The following is a 24,659-nucleotide window of genomic DNA, read 5'->3' as shown; positions in this document are numbered from 1 at the left end:
TTTGGTGATGTGAAGTTCAGTTGCCTACGCCAGCTCTACATCTGGCTAAAGGCTTACTGCAGGAACAGAGATATCCCCTTTGTAGACAATTTTGCTTCCTTTTTAAATAGGCCTTAGCTTTTTAAATAAGATGGCCTCCATCCCTCCCAGGAAAGCTCATACCCCCTATCAACCAACATCGAACTGACTTTGCACTCCTGTAAGGCTTTTACCTCCTGACCTGCAGTGAGCCCATCTGAGTGTTCCTCCCTGGGCTCATACAATATTCCTGTTAGGATTATACTTAGATTTAATACCCACTATCCTATGCATTATGTGTATTCAATTGCTAGGTCAGATAATTTGATCACAGTCCACTGTATTAAATCCAGTTCAACTAAGCCACTTCAAATACAGGTTTTCTCACTGAATTCTTTGAGTTACTGTCCTCTCTGGTGCTTAAATTTGATCGGGCTATTGTAGTTGGTAATGTTGAAAATTTTTTAACTCATTTGCCACAAGTTTAAAAACTTTTAACCCTGTGTGGCATGTCTCTGGCCCCACACTTAACCCAGGCACAGTCTTGGTTTAGTCTTGCTTTTGAACATGTCTCTTAATTCTGTGAATGAGTTTGAGTCTCTGACCACAAATGTATTATCTTTGATGCATCCTTAGTACCTACTACCATAACTCAGCAATGTATAATCCACTCACACATATTTAATGAGCAGACTGCAGCCACATTCTCCACTACTTTTCTAGTCTGGCCTACTGCTCTCCTCATTCCGCCAATATTAATGACATAGTTAGCTGGTTCGATGAATTGTGTATATCAGCCCTTGACTCATCTGCTCCATACACTTCCAGGGCTGCCCCAGTTATTAATACAACCCTTTGGATCAATGACAACATCAGACAGCAAAGAAGGCAATATAGGAAAGCCAAATGCAGTTGGAAAAAATATAAACTTCAAGTTCACCACCTCTATATGAAGGAGTTATTGAGTAAACTGAGCCAAACCATTAAAGATGCATGAGTTGTCTACTTTTCTGGCTTGATTAATAGTAATAAACATAATCCAAGGTTTCTGTTTAATACTATCTACCAGCTTGTAAATCCCTTCATCTTCTAATGACTATGAATACTTTTTTATCTTTTTTCGATAGTCTGAGGTCAAATTTCCCCCGACTGTTTTACCCCTCGCCCCGCTGAGCCGCCCTATTTTACTGTTTGAATTTGCTCCTATTTCCCTGCAGTTCCTTTTAAACACTGTAACTCATATGTGCCAAACCTCCAACCCCAGTCCCCGTGATACAGTTCTCATAAAATTTCTAAAATCCGTCCTTCCTGTCTTAGGTCCCAGACTGCTCTCTCTATTATCGATTATTCTCTCACATCCGGGTCCATACCTATTTCAAAATTGCCAGTGTTCAGCCATTCCTTAAGAAACCCTCACTTGACCCATCCCAGTTAGAGAATTATAGACCAATCTCCAAGTTACCTTTTTTATCCAAAATCCTAGAAAAAGTCATTACAGACCAACTCCTGAAGTTGGTTGAGGGTAATAAGATCTTTGACAAATTTCAATCTGGCTTTCGCCACAAGCATAGTACTGAGACTTCATTACTAAGAGTGACCAATGACATTCTTATGCATGCAGATAAAAGTGAATTTTCCATCCTTATTTTACTCGATTTAACTACTGCCTTTGATGCCACTGATTGATCCATTGATACCATCATTTTACTTGATAGGTTGCGTAACTTGGTTGGCATTTCTGGTAACGCTTTAAACTGGTTTCAGTCTTATTTGATTAATAGATATTTTAATGTTTGCATCAATAATCATGTGTCCTCCTCAACTCCCCTGCAGCTCCCCTGCATATCCTGTTGACAACATATGAGGCCCTGTATGACCTTGCCCCTGGTTACATCTCTGATCTCCTCGTTCCACTTCTCAACCACTTTGTTCCTCAAATCTTGGCCTTTTATCCATCCCCCGATCCAACTGCAAGACAAAAGTTGACCACACTTTTGCAGTTTTAGCCCTAATCCTCTGGAATCTTCTTCCCCAATCCGTCAGATTTACTGAATCCTTGGACTGTTTTAAGTGGCTTATAAAAACCTTTCTTTATAGGCAAGCCTTTTTATAGATCTCCACTCTTGTCGTATGTTTTTGTTTGTTTTAATTTGGTCTGTTTCTGTTTGTGCTGTGCCGTATGTTTTTCTTTGTTCTATTTTGTTCTGATTCTCATTATGCTGTGCTTATTTATTTATTTGTTTATATTTTTTTGTGTGTGATGCAAATTGTAATTGTGTGTTTTAAAAAGTGTTATATAAATAAAGCCTTACTTACTTACTTACTTTTGTCTCCTGAGAGCACTGTGGGTATATGGTAAATTACAACCTAAATTAATCTATAACTCAATCTATAAATCAATAAACAATAAATAAACTTAAATGCTTCTGTGTCTTGATTAAACCATAAATGCAGATAGATGTAAATGTAACAAAACCGTGCTAAACACAAACAAAACACAGGATAGTATGTGATGGCACTGCTAGATTATCTAGATTAAACTGGATAAACAAACAGATCATAAAAATGGAAAGAAATACAAAATGTAATGGGGACAAAATGGTGTGGTCTCAGCTACTTTTTCACAGCCCCTAAAAACTACTAAAATAAAACAAGAGTTACTACTACTTCCCTCCTCTGACCTTTACATATTTCATACTAAAATAGTCAATACAGTTTTTTTTGTTTTAACCAGGAAAAATTCTGCTAAACAGTTTGGTTTTGGATATAAAAAGCTTGACTGAACCAGTAAATCTTGAACTGTGTTACAACTGAACATACTGTATGTTTGCATAGTAAGTCCTTCATATATTTTAAGTTAACTTATATCTGTTGTCATTCATCTTTCCTCTTAGGCTTGACCGGAACGTGAGTGCTGAGGTTCCTTGAACTTCAAAGAAGTCTCAGTATGATGTATGCTGAAATAGTGTTGGTGTCTGAATGTTATGTTGAATGTTACTAGCCATGTTCTACCATTGCAATATTTAAAAAATAAAATAACAGCCAGTGTTTGGGATTGCCAACCATATTACAAAATATGGTTGGCAAAATTATATATAAAAATGTTTTCTGTCATGTTTCCAGACTTGCCAGGGTTGTAAAATATTGACTTGCAGTATTATAAAGTGCTAGGCAGTGTTTTTGCACCTGATTAGTCTCAAAACGCATGGATCTATCCCTCAAACTGGACTTCTTGTTTCATATTTCATCATTTCACCGCTACCTGGAGCAACGTGCCCACACTAATACAGACCATTTTTGGTCTGAACAGGGTTCAGACAGAATTTCGGTCTGGTAATAGCACAGTATAAAAAGCACTGAGTCTCTTGAATAATTCAGTACAAACATATAACTGATAAAGAGAAAATCAAATTTAAAACATACCTCTGATTGCTTTAGAAAGGGCAGTGCTACTCAGTAGTCAATTTGATCCTGCGGGAACATTTTTAACAAAAAATATGAACTAATTTGTTATGCTGTCCTAATTTCTAATTATTCCAGTTAATAAGAACTTGATAATGAAATGCTTAAGTGACTTTTTAAATACGAAATGTAAGTCAGGTGAGTCAGGTGATTTAGTCATCTTCTTAGATGTGCACAAAACACATAAATATGAACTTTTGATTAGTTTGCAAAATAACAGCCAAGTAAAAAAGTCAAAAATGCAATATGGGTAGGGTTTGAAGTAGAGCTACAATGTTTAATCAATTAATCTTTAAGTTGATCTTAAGAAAATTAATCAGAAATTATATTTTGATAATTGATAATTGTTTCACTTTCACTGTTTTTTTAAAGAAAAAAATGCCAAAAATATGTTGGTTCCAGCTTCACAAATATGCAGATTTGCTGCTTTTCTCTATTTTATATCATTGTGAATTGAATATCTTGGGGTTTGGGACTTTTGGTCGGACAAAACATTTGAAGAGGTTACCTTGGATGTCTCTCCTACTCTTTAACATTTTATAGACTAAACAATGAATTTGATTAATCAAGAAAATAACTTAGTTACAGCCCTAGTTTGAAGTTGTGAGCAATTTAATTTATTTGCTCTTAATAGATGTGAAACTGGAAATTGTTGCCTGCAACAACTGTAGAACTAAAATCTCTCACCTATGAAAACGTTTCAAGTTAAAGGCCAGTAGCCACTTCAGATGAGGCAACCATTTACTGGAGTAGTAGCACTGGGGGAACCCTTGGGTACACTCACAGAAATGTCAAAATCAATCAGTGCAGTGTTAACATATCCAACTTGAATGCCTCCTGCAGCATTTTTAAAATTCAGATAGATTCAAGGATTGGTTTTGACTTTTTCCAAGTCTATCTCAATACAATATTCAAATGTCAAATGTATGATGACAAAGTTAGTTAGTGGGTGGAAATTATTCCTCCTCTTCATAATAACCATAAAGCAATCTGTAAAAAAATAGGGACAAATCCATTGTCTTCATTCCATGTAATAATGTATTCTTAAGTTCAGTTGAAGCTAATGTGTGCCTTCAGCAGTTTCTTACCCAAATCAAGCAGGTATCTTTGCCCTGGAAGTCCTGTGTATAGGTTTACTGTTGGTGTTTTGTCTTGGCAATAAACCTACATGCGATTACAGTGAAGTATTCCTCCACCGCAGCTCAGCAAGGAAACACTGCATGTTTGCTAAGCCTGTCATAAACTTTTGCATCAGCACAACTTTTCAGTTTAGCGGGATATTTACTAAGAATTGACATGTAAATGAGCCCAACTGCAGTTCATCTGATTTGCATGGAGTGCTGCTAATAAAGGCTGTTTTGATGCACGTTGCACATGTTTATGAAGGACTGAAAATAGTTTTCTGCTGTTGGAGAAGAAGACACTTGTGGATCTGCAGGCGCTTATGTGAGAAAATGCGAATTAAATATCCTGATGTTGTCAGCTCAACAAAACTATCAGTGATTGAGTGTGTAATGAAAAATCAGGGGAAGATTTTTAATGAAACTTTAAATTTTTTTTCACAAGATTGTTTTTATAGCCTAAATAGCTCATCTGTGACTGGCTACTTTAATCATATTGCACTAGACTAGAGCTGCTGAGCCATTAAAAGTCAGGAAAATATATGGAAGGGACCTGAGGGAAACAGAATGGTAAAATTGTGTCACTAAGCAGAGAGCTCTGCTAAAGTAACCATTTAGCACTTATCCTCAACTATAGAATATATGTTTTACACAGAACAAGGACTGTGAAGTTTGTCTGGGGAAACCCCACACATAAATATCTCACATTGCCGTTGGACACAAACACACCGGCTAGAATGGCAGCAGATGACCTCCAGCAGCCACAACGTAGTTAGAACGCAACACTGGATGCTGTGGATATTTTGGGTTTCACAGCCAGTATGGACAGGAAGAATGATTATGGCCACTAGTAACTCTCAACATACATATTGGCATGCAAGTGTTGTAACAAGACAGACATGAAAAAATACAAGCCTATCCTTTAAAGGACCAGTGTAAGATTTAGTGGCATCTAGCAGTGAGGTTGCAGATTGCAACCAACTGAATATGCCTACCCTCACCCTCCCCTTCCAAGCGTGTAGGAGAACCTACAGTGGCTGCGAAACTCGTGAAAAAACACCAAAGGCTCTCTCTAGAGCCAGTGTTTGGTTAGTTCATTCTGGGCCACTGTAGAAACATGGCGGTGCAACATGGCGGACTCTGTGGAAGACATTCCCTGAATCTTACACACTGGTCTTCTAAGTGTGTGGGGAGCACAGATAAGCATGTGTAGTTACCAATCTTGCTTCTCGAACTATACTCATAATTGGATTGTTTGTACATTGCAGTGGGAAGGTGAGCCAGATATGGATGACAATCATTTTGTTCTCCTCACTGCAGTCACTGACAACATTAACTGGTGCGGTCCACTTCAGCCCTGAGAATGTTGAAGATTGAATGGTGTAGTCAAAGATGAAATTGTTGTGAGTGGTCTCCCCAGGTTGGCTGATGCATTCGTACTGTTGTTCAGCTTAATGTATGCATTGCATTTAGACTATCCTAAGAAACTCATTCACATGTTCACCTTTATCCAGAAAACACTTCTAAAAAATTACTTGCTGAAAGAGTGAACCACCAACATTCCTTTTTATATCATTCCATTGCCTCGGCTACCTCAACCCAACAATTTGCATTGTTTGTTATTGTTTCTTTTAAACAGGTGCAGCAATCATACAATGTTTCATCTGGATTTAGCAGATTCCAACATACCGTGCTCTCTCATGAACACAAAAACATGAAGTAAAAACATAGCTCAAGAAGGAAGAGCAGCATTCAGCACTTAGTGGTTGCAATCATGTGAGTAGAAACAAAACACTATTTGAGGGAGAGTGGTTGCGAAGATGAAAGCAGCGTGATTTGTCTGTTACCCAGAGCTGGAGGTAAATTGTTAAGCCGTGATTATGTCTTTGGTAGATTCGTATTATACTTTGATTCATCACAAACTCTCAATAGTTGTCAGTGGCCACTGTTCCAAAACATCAGAGGACTGCTGCAGATTTTGTAAAATATATTTCTGTGGATGTCCCCGGGAGACCTCTTCAATCTTCTGGTTGATAGGTTTATGAAGTAGAAAGCCATGGGATAATTCAGTATATAAGTCCTTTTTATTTATCTAAATCCTTTATCATTTCCTTCCCGGCGCATCTGTGAGTTTTGCTGAGCAGTGGGGGTACAGGCAGCCAATCAGAAACAGATCTAAGAGTGTTGATATAAATTTCCCCGCCTGGATATGGAGCACTGCGAGTGCAGAGGTGACAGCAATGACAGGAACACTGATAGGGGGACACTAAACACTCACCTCACACACCTGTCACACATGGTGAACCAGGAATGACAACCACTCCATTATTGGAGAAATAAATGACAGGGTGACGGAGAGAAAAAAGAAAAATATGAGTGAGACCAAGAGAAAGAGAGTGAAGGTGAGAAAGAGATGTTAACACTTGCCTTCTGTGAAATGGAAAGCATAGAGCAGCTGCATTAGTGACCCCATGAGAGTGTGACTGTTGGCATTAGAGACACACACGGCCAGTTGTAAACACAACTTCCAGCAAACAAACACACCAACCTCTGCTAGGTCACCTATCCACTCCACTATAGAGATTTTTTTTTTCTGTAAAGATACATACATCCTAAACCTAAACTCACTCTGTCTTGCTGCAAGGATTTCATACACAAATTGTTTCAGTATCATGTCTGTATATCTGTTAGTGGTGTGGTGGCATTTTCTAGTAAATCTTTTTGCATGCGCATATGTGCAAACATGTGCGCTTTTGTTGCTTGGGGTCATTAGTGTCAAATGTAGCATGGTAATTAACATAATCCCCAGTCTGGTAAAAGTCTGAGTACAAAGTGTACAAAGAACAAACTAATTACTCTCTCATCTTTCAGACAGAAAGAGATGAAGAAAAGAAAAGAAAAGAAAAGAAAAGAAAAGAAAAGAAAAGAAAAGAAAAGAAAAGAAAAGAAAAGAAAAGAAAAGAAAAGAAAAGAAAAGAAAAAATGTACAACCAAACTATATCCAGAAATGATGTAACTATAGATAAAAGTGAAATACATCCAAGTAAAAGATGTGCAAAAATAAAGAGACAACAAAGTTAAACAAAACAAGACAACAACAAAAAAAAAATACAGGAAATACACCAAGTGAAGTAGCAGAGCAGAGGAAGGGATAAAGAAGATGAAACGAAACAGACTAAATATAGCAGAATAACTCAGCTGCCTCTCAGAGGAGAGATTACAGAACAGCGCAGACATTTTTTAAAAGTTCTCTCTGTCTCTGCTACTCACCATTTTAGCAACTCTAGTTTTAACATGCAAATTGTCTTCTGTCCCCCGATCAGCACATTCATTGTTAACAAATGTGCACTTAAGGAGTATTTATAGCTAAAATTACTTTAGATGCACAGTACAGAAATATACTGTAATTTGCAGTGGCAGACAACCCAGCAACTTACTGCACAGACAGTAAGTGTGAGTTTCATAGTTTGATCTGATGCTGTGAAATGATGCTTATTCGTTACTGCAGTTTGTGTAGCTTGTTATATGAATGAAATACACATGAAATGTAACAAATCAATGAAATATAAATTGCAATGGAATTACTGCATCTGATTATTTTACTATTTTACCTTAGACAAGGTTCAAAATGTGTATCATACATTCAGGCAATGCATGATTCCGAATGTGATCTGGAAATTTTAGCATTGAGTTCATAATATGTATTTTTTGTTTCTTTGTTTTGTTTTTGTTTTCTCACATCAGGGCATATTCAAAAGGCCTCACACACTGTAGGATTCAGTCTAAGAAAAAAAACATTTAAGATGCTTTTCGAATAGTTTTCATGTGACTTAACTTTTTCTAAACTTTGCATCTGTCATGCATATAGTATATACTGTATATTGTATATATATTCCAATGTGCCATGTGTGAATCTGCATCACCTAAGTATGAAGATGGAGATAAACTAATTGTAAATGCGGTCTGACCAAGGTCTGGTAGTCAAAACATCAAATTCATCAAAAGAACATATCTTGACAGTGGCATGGAAAGCAGACTTTTGAGCAGCAGGGAAACGAGAGTCTTTGATAATAATGGTATTTATCTCAGCTGCTGACATTAGAGAGCTCCCCTCAGTAGCAGAGATAAAGAATCCTCAGGAGAAGTGCGGATAGGGAAGGCTGCTGTTTTACAGTCGAAGAGTTTAACTAAGAAATGTGTGTCAAAGTTCCCTCTTTTCTCTTTTGCATTCTTGTCAGGAGAACAATAGAAGAGTACTTCTTTTTTTTTCAATCAGTTACTCATAAGGCAATTTGCAATTGACACAATATGTCCTCTAGAACTCTGGTGACATTTCAAAAGTGCAGCTACTCATGAATCTCTACTGTATCAACTCACATGACAAGCAGATTGCGGGGACGGCAATGAAGCATATCTGCCAAAAGTCAGTGAATTCTGTTTGTGTTTGAGAGAGAGCAGAGAAACAAAAACAATGCTTGGGCCTTGTCAATTCACCTAATGATGATAAACACAAAACACAAAATGACTGCCTGTACTCCATCAACGTAGCGGAATCAGACAGCCATCTGTGAGGAGCGATGCAGTCTGCCTGGTCTCTGCTCCCTGCTAGTTACTCTTCTGCTCAGATTTTTTTTTTCCCAAAGTGAGGAGGAAAGTGCATAGTCATCCGACATCTGCTGTTTTGGAAATGATATCAGTGCAGAAATAAGCTTGTTTGAATTTTCCTCACCCGTCATAACTCAAAACACTAATTTGATTTGCCCCAGTGTGTACAAAAACTACAAAAAAAAAACTACAAAAAAAATTTTGCATTTAAATTTAACATGTGGTGAGGGTGGGGCACCGCTGGTTTGATAGCGCTAAATCTTAAGAGCAGTAAAAATGCATCATAATAAAATGAACACTAGTGTGTTATTTTCCCTGAAAGTTCTTTGCCTCCCACAAAAAACAAGATGATGTTCCTGTATGCATAATTCACTTGACTACACATGACAATCATATTTTCATCTCTAGCTACAACTGCTCCCCATCAGCAATTTCAGAAAAAAGCAAATTAGGCTTCATAGACCATACTAACACTGTAGGTAATTAAACAAGTCTTGTGCCTCTAGCTTATCACAGTATCCTGTTGTCCAATTTGGTTTGGTGAAATTAACATGTTAGAAAGAACTGTCAAAATTTGGGAGCCAGAGCATGAAACACTACCATAAAATAATCATGGGTGCAGCACATAATTTGCTAAAGCTTGATTAGTGTCATCTAGTCTAATTCTTTCACTCATCTCAAAAAGTAATAACTCACATGAGCTTACACTCTTGAGAAATTAAGGCCACACCAGTGTTTACCAGTGCTTTTCATCATCAATAGTCTTAAAGCTGTTTCTTTTTTCTTTCATCTGTTATTTGTAACTGATGTCCCATACTTGCTTTTATTACACATGCTATGTTGCATAAAAAACCTACAGTATACAGTTATTTAAAAATTTGGCTTCCAGTGAGTGTAAATTATTTAAGACTTTTAATAATCAAATCTCCATTTTTATTATATCTTTTCTTTTTGCCCTCAGAAAAAGCTTAGCGGTCTTTTTCTAGCGACACAGGAATTAAATTGCAACTTAATTTGAAGCACAGTCAGGCATGCTTTATCTTATCTGTCTGCCCTGGTGAACTTTAAATGCTCCCTGACTCATACAATACACCTTAATTATACTGTACAGAAGCAGATAGTTTGAAGAAAATAGACCCACTCAGTGAGCATTTAGAAAATAGATGGAAAATCTTGCTTTTGATTTTTGTTTTCCTGTCCCCTCATTTCTTCTCCCTCTTTCCCTCCTAACATATATCTCTCATATTGCCTTGACCCTCTTTGGTATTCATCGATTTATTGGATTTCACATAGAGCAAACAACAGAAGTATCAGTGTAGAGAAACGGAAACACTAACATGCCAGTGGGTGCGTGTGAGAGAAAAACTAACAGACAGAAAGATAGAGAATGAAAAAAGTCAGTGAGAAAGCGACTCTCATGAAATGGAGTTCACACTCTGTGATTATGCTCCCCTTGAATAACAGCAGTGTGGATTGGATCATTGCTGTCTTTGCTTATAGCCTATTGTTTCATGCCGAGCTGATGAAGGTGGGTAGTCAGCACCAAGCAGAGAGCCAGCCAAGAATATCAAAGAAATGCAAAAAGCTTGTTTAGCTTGCAATCAATCTTTCAAATATGTAAATTGATTTCAGGCCACCTCGGTTGTGACTTCACATGCAGCATATTTAGCAATTTATGTAGGCTGTTATATAATGTCAGTCAATATATGCTCCGAGGAATCTTTGAACCTGTTACCTTCTATTTGCCGGATGAAATCTCTGGTTAATGCGGTATTACTGTAATTCAGACAGTTTGTTCAAATTCAAATCGCAAAGCTCTCTATATTAACGTTCTACATATATTTTACCACCCAAAGGACAAAGAAAGTTTCCCTTATTTTGCTATTCACATAATTTCCTGCCAGGATCTGCAAATCCTTTGCACTCTACTATTTCAATGAAAACCCCAATGGAACCAGTATTACTGTGCTGTAAATTGGAAAATAAGATTTTTAAAGAGCTGTAGGGCCCTTAAACAGACAATTGGGGCTGATTCACTCCTTTGCAATGCCGTCCTTAAATAACTCAGTAGAGTAGTGCACCTCGAATTGGAAGCATGGGTCCTAAATGACTCAACCTCTGCTTTGCCTGTCACAAAGTGAGGCTCATCAGATGTGAATAAGTTTGGTCAGTCACAATTTTGAACTGATATCATTTTGTCAGGAGTGTTTGAGTTCATAGAGAAACTGTGGGACAGATGTTTTTGTTTTGTTTTGGGTTTTTTGCTATTCCTCTTTGTTTCAATCTTAAAATAAGAAATAAGTAGACTTGTAATTTTCCTGTCTGTCACTATGAAACACCCCCCTCAAGCTGATCCTGTTTGACTGTTGTTGATTTGCTTCTTGAAAAACAAATATATGTATTAGGTGTTGAAGATCTGTTATCAGTAAAGTTTTCTTAGGGTCTCAACTTTGGCCACTTTGTGTTGAGGTGGAACTTGTGTCACTGAAACCCTGAAGCACAAGAGAAGAGAAGAGAAGAGAAGAGAAGAGAAGAGAAGAGAAGAGAAGAGAAGAGAAGAGAAGAGAAGAGAAGAGAAGAGAAGAGAAGAGAAGAGAAGAGAAGAGAAGAGAAGAGAAGAGAAGAAAATCTTGTCATCTCTACTTGACATACGTACAGAGAGAAAACACTTCCAGAGGGAACGCGATGATGATGCCATAGTCGAAGCGTGACATTTGAACAAGGCCCAGATCTCCAACCACTCCCATCGCCATGGTGACAGGAGCAGTGATGCAAGAATGAACCACACTAAAACCCCTTAAAGATCTTTCAGCCAGAGCCCTGCGATGGACTTTCACACTACACAGCGCCATAGTATCTACCTATAGAAAATACATATAATGAATAAAATAAGTAGTGGTAGCTATTAATAACATAAAGGCAAAAAAATAAGAAGCAATAAGAAAAAAAAGAAATAAGAAATCAGATTCAAATATAAAGTTTTACAGAAATAGCTCACATTAAGTAGGTTTTATTCTCTATTCTGCCATTTTAGCAAAGATTGAGCCATCTGTCACATAACAACTACCTCTGAATCAGGGCCCGTTTTGTCTTTAAGCTCACTTTAATACATCTTGAAAGCAGAAATATATTCAAATATAACCACAAAATACTTGTATATGAACCACCTGTCTGCTTTCTCCTTGGATGTTATAGTCACATGATATGCAAGCCTGAGCTGGATGATTGCTTTGTTATCTCTGATGCAGCACACACCAACTCTGTAATAATGTTTCATGTCATTAAGTCTAAAAGACTCCCTGGGTGCAACAGGTGGAACAGTGCCTGTCTGTGGATCAATTAAACTTGTTTAATCGTTACAATTGCCTAACATTGCATTAGTAGCATTTGCCCAATCAGTAGTTGAGACGAATCCCCTGGTTGACTCTGCAGTGTGATTATTTTGCCATTTCCTGCCACAGTTAGATGCTCCATCTATATGTTTGTGGATTGTACGGCATTGTTTTGAATCTCTCCGCCAGATAATCCTCTTTGGTTTCGTATAAATGTATTTTCCCCCATTCAGCCCGAGAGACTCTCGAGCAAAATAAATACCAAAGCACAGTGTCTATTCATAACTCATTAAAACTAATATAATAGTTACATAAACAGCTCAGCCAGACAGAGCTTGACAACATCATTTTGAATGTTAATTAGAAGAATGTAATCGAAACAGTTAGTTAATTGGCTTGACTACTGTGTTAGCATAGTTTTGCTATTGCAAATCAGCTCTTGCTTTGGTCACTAATGACAGTCACCACAGAAAGTACAATAAACAAGATGCGTGTGGCCGTTTGCTGGGGTGTTATGTGTGTGTCTGCATCTGTGTTTATGAACCAATCCCTAAATACAGTAAGCGCAATAGTGTGTGTGTGTGTGTTTGTGTGTGTTTATCCTGCCACTTCATTTAAATGTCTGAGTTGAGTACTTGGATCCAGACATGGTATTGAAAGGCAAAAGCCTGAGCCAGCATGCTTTGAAGTCTGATTTCCTGTTGTACTGCTGTTAAAGCTGTGCCTTTAGGCACCTGCTCAATACATAAAGTACAAGAACACAAGAAACACAAACACACACACACAAAAAGAAAGCAATATTACACTGTAAAAATGGCTGTAAAATCCACAGTAATTTACTGTGTTCCTGCACAGTTAATTACTGTGAATATTTTTTACAGTATAGCACTGTGTATTAGGCCTACAAATCAACATGATACTGTAGAAAGCACAGTACACAGCACACTACTGTAGAAAGCCACAGTAAACATTATGCTACTGTAGTTAAAGTAGCAGCTGTGTTTTTCCCTTTTGTAAAGAAATTCATGGTGATTCATTCGTCAAATTCATGGTGCAAATCAGAGAATTTAAACATTAGTTTGAAATAATTATTTTTACATACAAATTCAAATACTTCAAGATGGCCTTGTTTCTTAATTCTTCTTCGGGCTGTTGGGTCTCCCCCATGAAAAAAAAAAAGAAAAAGTAATTTAAAACAAATTTCCTGCAAGAAACAGCCACCTGCATTTGTCTAGATTAGTTAGATTGATTGTGCTATGAAAACCAAGAATGCATCAACAAGCATCAGGCTGGCTAGCTCTGGCTGCATCATGTCCTGCTAGCACCTGCTATCTGGTTTAGCACAAGCTAGCAGCACCAGCTTCAACCCCAGTCAACACCGTCACGCTGGCTGTGAAATATGTCTGGCTTCGGCGTAATATTGCTTCCAAAGCAGAGGACCTACATTGGAGAACGCTTGTTAGGCTACTGCCGCTCAGGCTGTGTCAATAGCTACACTAGCAGGTTATCTCCGCTTTCTTGCCTCTGCAATCAGTTGACGGTAACCACCATGCACTTGGTGGCTGTGACATCAAAATGAGTTTGGTATGTGCCTTAACCCCCTGGGGGGGATATCTGCCACACTTTTCACTGTTCTGTTTCCCATCTATGATGGCAATTATTTACAATGATGCTGGGAATAGAGTGAAGACCCATTTTACACTCTGTATATTTTTGGCGGGTGTTTCATGTTTCTCGTGGGATGAATATGCTGCTGGCTGTGGGAATTGAACAATGCCACCCTCTGACTCCCCCCACTCCCTCAGGCGGCCCGCCCACTGACAGTGCAATGGAGAGACGTTCCCAAGGGGAGACTTCCATCAGCTTTTTTTTTTTTTGCAACTTCTATCTCCATGTGCATGATTCGCACAACTATTCTTCATGGATATGAATCAGGGGTTTGTCCTCTCCCTGCAGGATGCTGGGGAGGGGACACATTCCTCTATTTACTGCCAACTCCTCCATTTTGGGGCATCATTCCTCCTTCCAGCTCCACTGGGAGTGGAGGAGGACTTGAGGAAACTGAGACATCACTATAGTTTTCCTCACATGGGGACCAGCAGACTGCTATGTCACAAGATAGCTTATTGTATGCTGTGACATATGTTTATGCATTCACCTTGTGACAGGCAAGTGTCTGTCTCTACTGCCTCACCACAGGAAATGCCATTTTGCCTCCTCCGAGGTTTCTCAGTGTTTCCACCTCCCTTTTCCGCTATGCACATGTTTTTTCTAAGTGTGTGGAAAATGCACCTAACCCTCTCAGAGTCAGGGGTCAAGAGTTCTGCCTTACACTGATGATTGACTATTTATCTACCCATCACTTCATGAAGCTGAAGCCCACACGTCTCTGGTGATTTGATGTCACATGTCTGGGTCTCACTCCCACCACACTGGTAACATTTTTTTCCAGCCAATTCAGTCTCGTTCTCCACCTGGATTCATGCATTACGTATGCCAGCGTATCAGATGAATGCAGAATGTCTTTTCTGCACCTGCTACAGAAAGTGGAGACAGCTGCTTGGGACCAGGTTGGAGATGACACCACGTCCACATTGAGGCAGTGATTGTGGCTGGTCATTATAGCCTCAACTGCTTCACAGCCAAGAGCCATTTGCTCATAAAAGGAGTTTCTCTTAGACGTCCACAGGCTGAGATCCAACCTGTTGCCTCATTCTACAGTGGAATCTCCAGACAGTTGCAGAAGGTCCCTCAGGCCCACCTCCTGAGACATTCAAGCGGACCGCAGTGGGAGCAGCATTGCGGTAAATTATATATATGCATACAGTATGCGTGTGAGTGGGCAAGGAGCCATGTTTTGTATTTTCTGGTCTTTTTCCCCAAGTCGCAAAGCTGTGACATCACAACAACATGATTGGTCAGTTGCAATGGTGGTTCTGCAGCAACATTAATTATGAGGAACAATACCAACATGGCGATATCAGATTGTGCCCACCAGGAGCGTTGATGGTCATCCTGTGCAGGGGTGTGTCAGTGTAGACATCTGCCTGGCTGAGTCACATCCTTCTTCGTGCAGCCATATCTCAGGGATATGACATCTGCCTCTGTGTCTCACTCTGTGTTTGGTGCAGTGTCTGCAGGGGGCACCAGGTCAGTTTGGTGCCTCGTTTGGTAATTTTCAGCTCCTATCCTTGGAGCATGTGGCTATTGGCTGTGGGATTCCTAGTCGGGTGGTGCTTAATGGCTGGATCACTTAGCCTCTTTTCGCCCTGTCAGCAGTTAGGTCTGGATTGCTGTATGCACAGATTTGGGCCCAGTTGGGAGAACATCATCATCCCTAACGGCCTTAGCCTCCGGTGGTTACCAACAGCTTGCTAACCAACATTTGACTGCAGACTACTCTGAAATTAAGGACGCAACAAACTCGAAATATTCATAAATCTGCACTGGAAGATATGGAAGATCACAACTACCCAAGAACCTGAAAGACATTTGTTCAACAGATAGCGCACAGTGCACTTCTTGCAGCGTGGTGAGGAGTGCAGGTACAGATACAATGGATCCGTTGACGTGTGAAGTTGACGGTTGATGGATACGGCATGGTGAGACCAATTGCCATATCTGAATTTGCATAATCACAATTTGACCTCAATTTTATGCAAATGAGTCCATCCAACACAACGCACCCAGCTCACGAAACTCAGGTCAAACTATCAAACTAGGCAGTGCTGATCAAATATGAATCAAGATTCTGTTACAACATTGCCTATTTCTTACCTCAAATATTTTCAGAAACATACTTTAGTGTACTGTTTGGCTGTAATTTGAGTAAGTTTGTGACTTGGCTGCCATGTTGAAAACAGACAAGGCAAAACTAAGCACCCCCCTACTTGCAGTACGATCACTCACCTTGTCACCACCAGCTGGAGTGTTCAGTGATCCGGTGCGTCCAGATGTGTCCTCGCTTGAGTCTGTATCTGCACCATAATGTTGGCCATCAGTCCTGATGCCTTGGCCACACAGCCTACCTCTACCTGAGCAGCACGTGCATCGCTGAACTGCTGCTACTACATGTGTGGTACCTCACAGACAGTGATGCTGCTGTACGGCTGCTACTTCCAGCTCTATCTTTCTACGTAGAGGTTGACTTTGATAATGGCCATCAGTAATAGAATGTTTAATGTCATTTCATTATAAATTTCATTTATATTTAGTTTACACAGAAAAAGGTTAAGAAGCGTGTGCTCAATTGTGAAAAATAAATAATATGTGAGGTGAAAGCGGCTTTTTTTTAGACAGGCATGGTGGGGTCTAGTGGGGGCTATTTCTGTGTCATCCACATACACTCCTCACACAGGACTTTTTTTTATTGATTATATTGATTATTCCGCTAATTAAACCCCTGCTGTCACCACTCCAAGTGAAGAAAATCCCTCCACGACAACACCAAGTTCCCCAAACAAGCCAAACACACTCCGACAAACAAACCTTCAAACTAACTGTCAGGAGAGAAACAAATAAGGGAAATAACAACACCAAATCTCTGGCTGGAAGCAGGTAAAACAAAAAGGCAGGAGTCTCGATTTGAATTAATATCCAACCCAGCATCATGGCAGTTTGTGAATTAGTCACGAAATTTAATCTATAGATTTGTGTACATGGACATGAATTTTCAATTTCTTTGTGACGCTCAGCACAGCTTTCAAACTAATGTATTTCAATTGGAAGTATCTTTCATGCCTGCAACACGTTTTCTTTTTGGTCAGTCGCGACTCAGGAGCACAGAAGCTTTATTGTTTTATCTCATTTGTTGTTCATTTTTTTAGCTCTAACTGCTACATTACTCAACATTTAGTCATAAAATAAATAATCTAAATGCCATATCTCTTTTAAGAAAAGGTGTTTTATAGCCTGTGATTGTAAAATGTGAAATTGCTCATTTAATTTTATATTTCGGAGAATATGTGGCTGAGGATATTTAATATGAAATCATCTTTATTAAAACATAGAGTCTTCCTGAATTAATATTAAGCCACATCATCCTATAAAGCACTCCAACATTGCATGTGCATTTGTTTGTGTTTTGTTATGACCCGGCTGAAGTGGCCAAAGGAAGACACAGCATGTAAAAGTTTAACAAAAGATGTTTATTTAAACAAATGAATCCTAATTAAGCCAACTATACTGAACTATAATGAAGCGTGGGGTGTGGCTATCAGTAGCAACAGTGAGGTATGGTGTGCATGGATGTAAGATGTGTGTGTGTGAGTGTTGTACGGTGCAAGACAGTAAAACATAACAAACTGCAGCAACATAACTAACCCAAACCAAAGCAGGTAACTGGAGGGAAGAACAGAGAGGAACCGAGAGCTGCACACAGCAGCAGCTGCTGCAAGTAGACAGAGGAGAGTGACCAAGCCTGCTAGCTGCAGCCAGGCTTTATCCCTTGGGAACACCCGAGCCAGGTGCTCTCAGTTGGGGTAATGAGCTACCTATAGAGCAGAACAGACAGGTGAATAAGCAATAAACCCCAAGATGACAGGGGTCATCACAATGTGTTTGTGTGTGTGCGTGTTCATCAAAGCTTGTACCATTGCCAAATAAACGGATGGATGGATGGATGGAGACGGGGTTATCAAACTGGATTTTACATTTCACATCCCTGATTTTACTCCCTGCACTTGTCACTTTCATATATTTCATCAAAGGTGACTCATTTTTGGTCACTATTGCTGCAAAAAAAAGAAAAACCAGCAAATAAAAAGCTTCATTTTATATACTGGGCCGTCAAGCTGCTCTCTGAAACTAGGCCTGGGATGACTTGTGTCCATGAAATGAGAAAATTAAAACTTTGTTATAGAGATAAACCAAATACATTGTTGGAAAGGTCTCAACCTGGAGAGTAACATATGTAAGTATAAAGATTCTACATGGCTCCTGCTTTGAAATACTGACCTTTGACCCTTGACCTTGGTGCATGTTTGAAGGCTTATAATTCAGCAACAAAAGGGGGTACAGACATGAGACCAACTATTATAGATCTTGACTTCACTTATCATGTGAGCATAGTCAACAACTGAGGATGCTGCCAAATATTAACAATTAGAAATTTTAAATCTGATTACACAAATGTATCTACTTTTTTTTTTTTTTAGTTTAAAGATCTTTGTTGAATTTCACAATAATATATTTATACATGCAATATATCAACCAGCGCCAAAGTGCAAACATTTGTCTTCCTCTTTGCTATTTTTTTAAGTAAGTTCACAATATACAAAACGAATACACATACGTAAAAAAAAAACATACACACACAACAAAAACAAAACAAAACAAAGCAAAAGTGCTGTGTGATAAAGTGCAGAGGGTTCAGTGGATATTCAGGTCAGTCTGAAGCATCTCTTTTGAGTTCATGTTGGTCCCTCAGATCAAAAATCCAGCTTCTGCCAAGGAAAGATTTGGTTTCTGTCCAAAGTTCTCCTCCTCCTGAGGTCAGCAAGCACCTGTTTAATGACCATGTTGCTGTCAATCACAGTCTGAATGATGACTATGGCACATCTGGTTTTCCACAGTCTAACGCACACTATGCTGATAATCAGTTGGAAAAATTCTTTTTGTTTGGAGGGCATCTTCTCTTCCAGCAGACCATACAGACCAGACCTCCTGAGCTCTAACTCCTCAGTGCACTCTCAATTCAATATTTACAACTTCATTTTCTAGGAAAAACATTTGAAAAAAAACAAAAAACTGCAATTCCTTTGACCTGCGTCATGCAGCTTTGCTACAAATATACACCACAGTTGTAGTTCTTCCCATTTGTAAAGTAGAGATGTAAAGGGTCGTAAAATGATACATCTACTGAATATATCAAATATCTAGTACAGCTGAACCAGTAATCGCACTAAATCTAGATGATCTATGTTAAGAAAAAATGAAGATGTTGGTTTATTTCAGATATTTTAGCCAAAACACACCAACCGCCCACAACGTTATCCACATCGTCCAATGTTGTGTGTGTGTGCCAACATTTTATTCTGGAGATTGGGTTGTTTTAGTTTAAAAGGTGGGGAAGCAGTTTACTGTTACTGTTTACTGCTTGTTGACCATCCTATACATGAGCTAGAGCCATTGACAAAAAGCGCTCTGACAGAAGCTGCTCTACCACCAACAATGATAAAATCTTGTGATTAATGTTGAGTAATGTAGTAAAAAACAAATGGGGAAAAAACAATGAAGCTTCTGTACTCCTGAGTGCCGACTGTGCTCAAGCATGAAAGATATTCCAATTGAAAGACATTAGTTTGAAAATCGTGCTGAGTGTCACGAAAAAATGGAAAATTCGTGTCTATGTGGACGAGTAGATTAAATTTCGTGACTATTTCACAAACTGACATGATACTGGGTTGTAATATCACAGAAAACAAGCAGGAGTCAATAAAAGAAGCTCTGTGTGCGACTAGTTAAAGGTGTAATGCTGGTATGATGTCAATATAACCCTCTATTTTTGCTGAGAACAGCAAAGAAAGAAAAGTAAAGCAAGAGGTTCCACGACACACACGCACTGTTTAGGTATGCAGTGTGGCCTAATCAACATTAAAATACTTCGTCCTGACTGACACCAGACATTACACCAAGCTAGTTTTTGTAGTTAAATTATTTACATCAATCTCTGGCTGCTCAAAAGTGTGTTGTGCTAACATTATTCCGTTAGCTAGTGGTTTGTTAGCTATAAGAAATCCATAATTAACCTGACAGCTTCATGTTACAAATCTAACTTCAACATGCCTTAACATTACAGATGTTAGCATTGTATCTTCTGGGTTCAAATGGTATGTGAGAGCACTGTTATAACAGGTCATTGTGAAAACGTCACCCTTTTTTTCATTTATGTAACTTAATAATTAATTAATCTAACATAAGGTCTGATAGAGATGGCAAAATGAGGCAAAGAAGAAGGTCTCATAATTTACCACCAAACTAAGTGAAATTACTGTGTTCCAAGATTTTATTTTTGTATTGAATCATCTTTATCCACCTCTAACCAGCTGAATGTAGAGGCTGATGTAATCAGTTGCTACATGCCTATTGATGTATGAAGTAATTTAATGTGTTGCACACACACACACACACACACACACACACACATATATATATATATATATACATAATACTGACAGACTGTGATGAAAGGACGGTTAATTAAAAAGTAATCACTCTCAGTAAAATGTTCTTCAAAGTAGTGCATATATCTTAATCCGGATTCCTTTCTTCATCTTACTTCTACTCCTCACAGGTAACAACCACTCCTGCTGATGAGTCCAGTCTCTCCCATCATCCCAGGTCTCACTGCACAAGGTAAGATTTTTATTTATTTATAAGTAGTTCTTTGAAAATCTACAGACAAAGCAAGTTTAGTCAGCTCTTTTGGCAGTTGTGCTTGTTATACTATGTGCATGTTCTTATGTAATATTTCACACAAACAATGTTCCTCTGTTGTATAAGTTTCTTAGTTTTCAAAGAGAAAACAATACTTAGGTAATAGAATTGTTGTCAATTTAGTGTTTGATTATTACTCATCAGGAGAACCCGAACCTGAGATCCTGTGAGCGATGAAATGGATGCTGTTGATGGAGACCTGACTTCACCACCACCTTGGCTGTCCTCTTCACATTTTACTATATGTCCACCATTGAATATCAGGATGAAACAACAACATTGCAGGAGCCTGTTCAAAAGGTATTGCTCATCAATATTTTTACATCACATCCCATTGCCTTTACATACTTTTACTTGCATTTTCCCTATGATTGCTAAAATTGCTATTAAGATGTCTTTTATATAAGTTTGTTATAATGGGTAATTAAAATCTTCAAAAACTTGCTTCTATGTTTGACAGTCTTAAAAACATATGTTTTGATCATACCTTGGCTATTACACTAACAGTAATAGTAAAACATTTTTATTTTTCTGTCATCTACTGTACAGGAGCTGTCATTCAGTTTGCTGAAATACATGAAGAAGCAGTGGAGGATCAAAGTAAAAACTAGGGGAGGATCAAAGTGAAATCACTGAAGTGGGCTTTTGGACTCTTTACAGACAAGTAGGCATGCACAAACACCATTTTGAAGACTCTATGGACACCTGCCTGGTGACTTGACATCTCCCACAGTTGAATATCCATGTTTAGATTACCCAAGAGTGTTTTGTTTTAAGGAAATTACAGTGTCTAGTGTATTGTCAAGTTCAGTCATTTGATTTTTTTTTCTTACTTAAGAAATGATCACAGGTTTTTTTTTTTTGGTGGGGGCGGGGGAGATTTGTTTAATTGTTGCTACAGATGTAAACAAACTTCTTACATATTGAATTTTTAATGTTGTTTTTGTAACATTTGCTAATGTTTGTAATATATACATCTGAAAACTTTGTTTACCTTGTTGATCAACTCTTCAACTGTTGATCAACAAGGTAAACAGTCAAAGAGTTGGTTCTGTACTCATTTATTGCAATTTGAAGATGTGGTTGCCGTAATCCAATATACAGTAACATAAAATTACTATATTTCATTTTACAGTTACAATATTGTTACTGTAAATATAAATACAGTAATCTTGCTGTAAAATAAATTACAGAAAGTTTACAGTTTATACTTAACAGTAACTTGACTGGCAGCAATTGACAAGTTACTTATTCTGTTCTATTCGTTCTATTCTATTATTCTGTTCGTTAGTTACTTGTCAATTGCTGCCAGTTAGTTACTGTAAAAATCACAGTAAGTGTCTTACAGCATACATAATAAATCAGAACACCAATAAATGCAAAGTAGAGCCTTTTTTCATCTGTATACCAAAGCTATAGGATGGTGGAATTATTGTTGATTAGTGAGTGGTCACCAGCCAAGGAATTTGCATTCAAATTGTGTTTACTTACCGGTTTAGTCTTGGAAGAAGTACAAGATGCTTTATTAATTCTATTTTGCTTTTCGGCTGGTAAACAGCTCCAGGGCATTAAACAGGACGGTAATGGCAGTTTGTTTTATGTTGTCCTCAACTGTTGCTTCTTCTAATGACTTTTAATATAAATTCTGTCTATCATCAAAGTAAAAACCTTGTGATATCCTCTGTGTTTTCCAAAGATGAGTTCCTTAGGCGTTTGTCATTTATTGTTTTGGAAATAATGTTGGAGTCCTGTAAAATGTTTGATATGTTTGAAACAAATTTAATGGTTATAGGTGTCAAAAATGAATTCAAGGATGTGTATAATAAATTAATGCCAACAGACCCCTGCTTAGTTATGCTTTATCCCAGTTCTCCTTTTTTAGGAGTTAGATTTGGTGTGGGGTGGCTTATGACCACTTATTACTTGTACACCCGACATATGACAGGTGATAGATATACCACATATAAAGACCAACAACAAAGGTGTGGAGGACCATTGTTTTTAACCATGCTATCAGCATGGCCCTTGGGAGGGCAATTTCGGTCTGTTGGTCAGCCCACTATTTTGGTCCAGACTAAAATATCTCAACAACCATTTAATTGATTGCTGTACAATTTTGTACATTCAACCATGGTTCTGACAGAATGACTCTTACTGATTGTGGAGATCCCCTGACATTTCCTCTAACACCAACAAGACGTTTTGGCAAGTTCCCCAAAACAGCAAACGCATTCATACAGGGTTAGCATTTAGCTCTAAGCACTGTTGTGCCAAAGTACAGTCTCTTCTCTATATAATATGTAATGTAATATATGTAAGTTTATATACTTTTTAAAGCACTGCAGCTAATCAACTAATAGCTAATGACTATCTAGGCTGCTAACTGACGTTACAGGTGCACTTTTCCCTAGCAAATTTTTGTTTGGTGGTTCGATCAACAACTTAAGGAGCAGGACAAGACGTGTACATGTTAGAAAGTTAGATAAGAAGGAGACTTTAGCAGGAAAGCCGATGTGGGTTGTTATTCAGAATCTGTGGCTCATGTTCAGTAGCCAACTGCTATCAGGCTCAGTGTGACCATCTGCCCGCCACATTATCGCTTCATACAAAGATTTGATCAACTATATGGACCGTATTGCTACACATTAATGCAAAAGTAGAGAGCATATCATGAAATAAAAAAATAATAATTAATTTCTCCTTTTTGGTTTCAGGTTGTTTTTTCTCAAAGGTGAACACAGGATGTGATTTACAGAGCAGATACTGTATGTATGTTGTAGCAGATGAATACAGTTGAATCTCAGTTGGACTTTAAATGTTGCAATAACATAACATTAACATAACAGCTTGCAGCTGTTCATCCTTTTCCTTTATCTATTCACCAGGTGAGATTATTTTACTACACTGCTGAGTGTTCATGGTGCATCACACCGAGTCGTCACCGTCAGTCTATGGCTGCATGTCAGGATAATAACCAATCCCCTCGTGGAGAAGGCACGCTCTGTTTTTCCAGCTTTCCACTCACCTCTCTTCTCTGTCTGCCTTCCTGCTCCAGCAAATGTCATTTTGCCTGCATAGGGGTAAACAGGCAAGAGGGCCATGTGTTGCAAACTGCAGTAAAAACCCCACTTGAGACGCATATTCCGAATGCACTGTATACAAGTCCAAATAATGCTCCGAAAACCTGTATAACATCGGCATATCCTGTGTCTTAATCAGAAAATTCAGAACATTGTCATAGTTGGAAAAGTGGAATATTAGTGTGCATGTTAACGTAATCATTGAAAGCAAAAGTTGAGAGGAAGAAATAAAAGCACCTGTTACTGCTATTACTGTGTTTATTTTAAAATAAAAGTTTCTGCCTATTCAGTTGATGGACATAAATGAAGTGAACAATTGCAATAGGCCAGCTCCAAAGGTTTGGATAAGTCAATAATATCCTGACTGTCCTTATATTTACCTTTTTATATGCTCCTCATGTACTCTTAGTGTGTACTTCAGTTATTCCAAAGATTTTGGAAGAGTGTGGAAAGCCAGCATAATGTTAATTTGTACGGTTGACTCTTTCACAGTTTCTACACTGCACTCTATCATCAACTTGGTGTATGAAAGGCAGAATTTACAATGTAAATTTAGTGAAGCTGGCAGACAGAGAAAGACCCATGAGATGACATTTTTATAGCTC

The 24,659-nt window shown here is 38.3% G+C and overlaps 1 long non-coding RNA gene across 2 annotated transcripts; it reads left to right on the top strand.

The window, feature by feature from the left end:
- The first annotated feature begins 20,773 nt into the window (after positions 1–20,773).
- Positions 20,774–23,734, top strand: LOC122968837. Of its 2 annotated transcripts, XR_006398900.1 has the most exons (4): positions 20,774–20,893; positions 21,119–21,274; positions 21,524–21,638; positions 23,689–23,734. It is a non-coding gene; the product is annotated as an uncharacterized LOC122968837 (long non-coding RNA). The 2 variants fall into 2 exon arrangements; XR_006398899.1 differs by lacking the exon at positions 23,689–23,734 and having other exon boundaries at positions 21,524–21,821.
- Positions 23,735–24,659: the final 925 nt, after the last annotated feature.

Source organism: Thunnus albacares, chromosome 18 (genome assembly GCF_914725855.1).
Source record: "Thunnus albacares chromosome 18, fThuAlb1.1, whole genome shotgun sequence".
Lineage (NCBI taxonomy): Eukaryota > Metazoa > Chordata > Actinopteri > Scombriformes > Scombridae > Thunnus > Thunnus albacares.
This window is presented reverse-complemented; position numbering and strand designations above follow the sequence as displayed.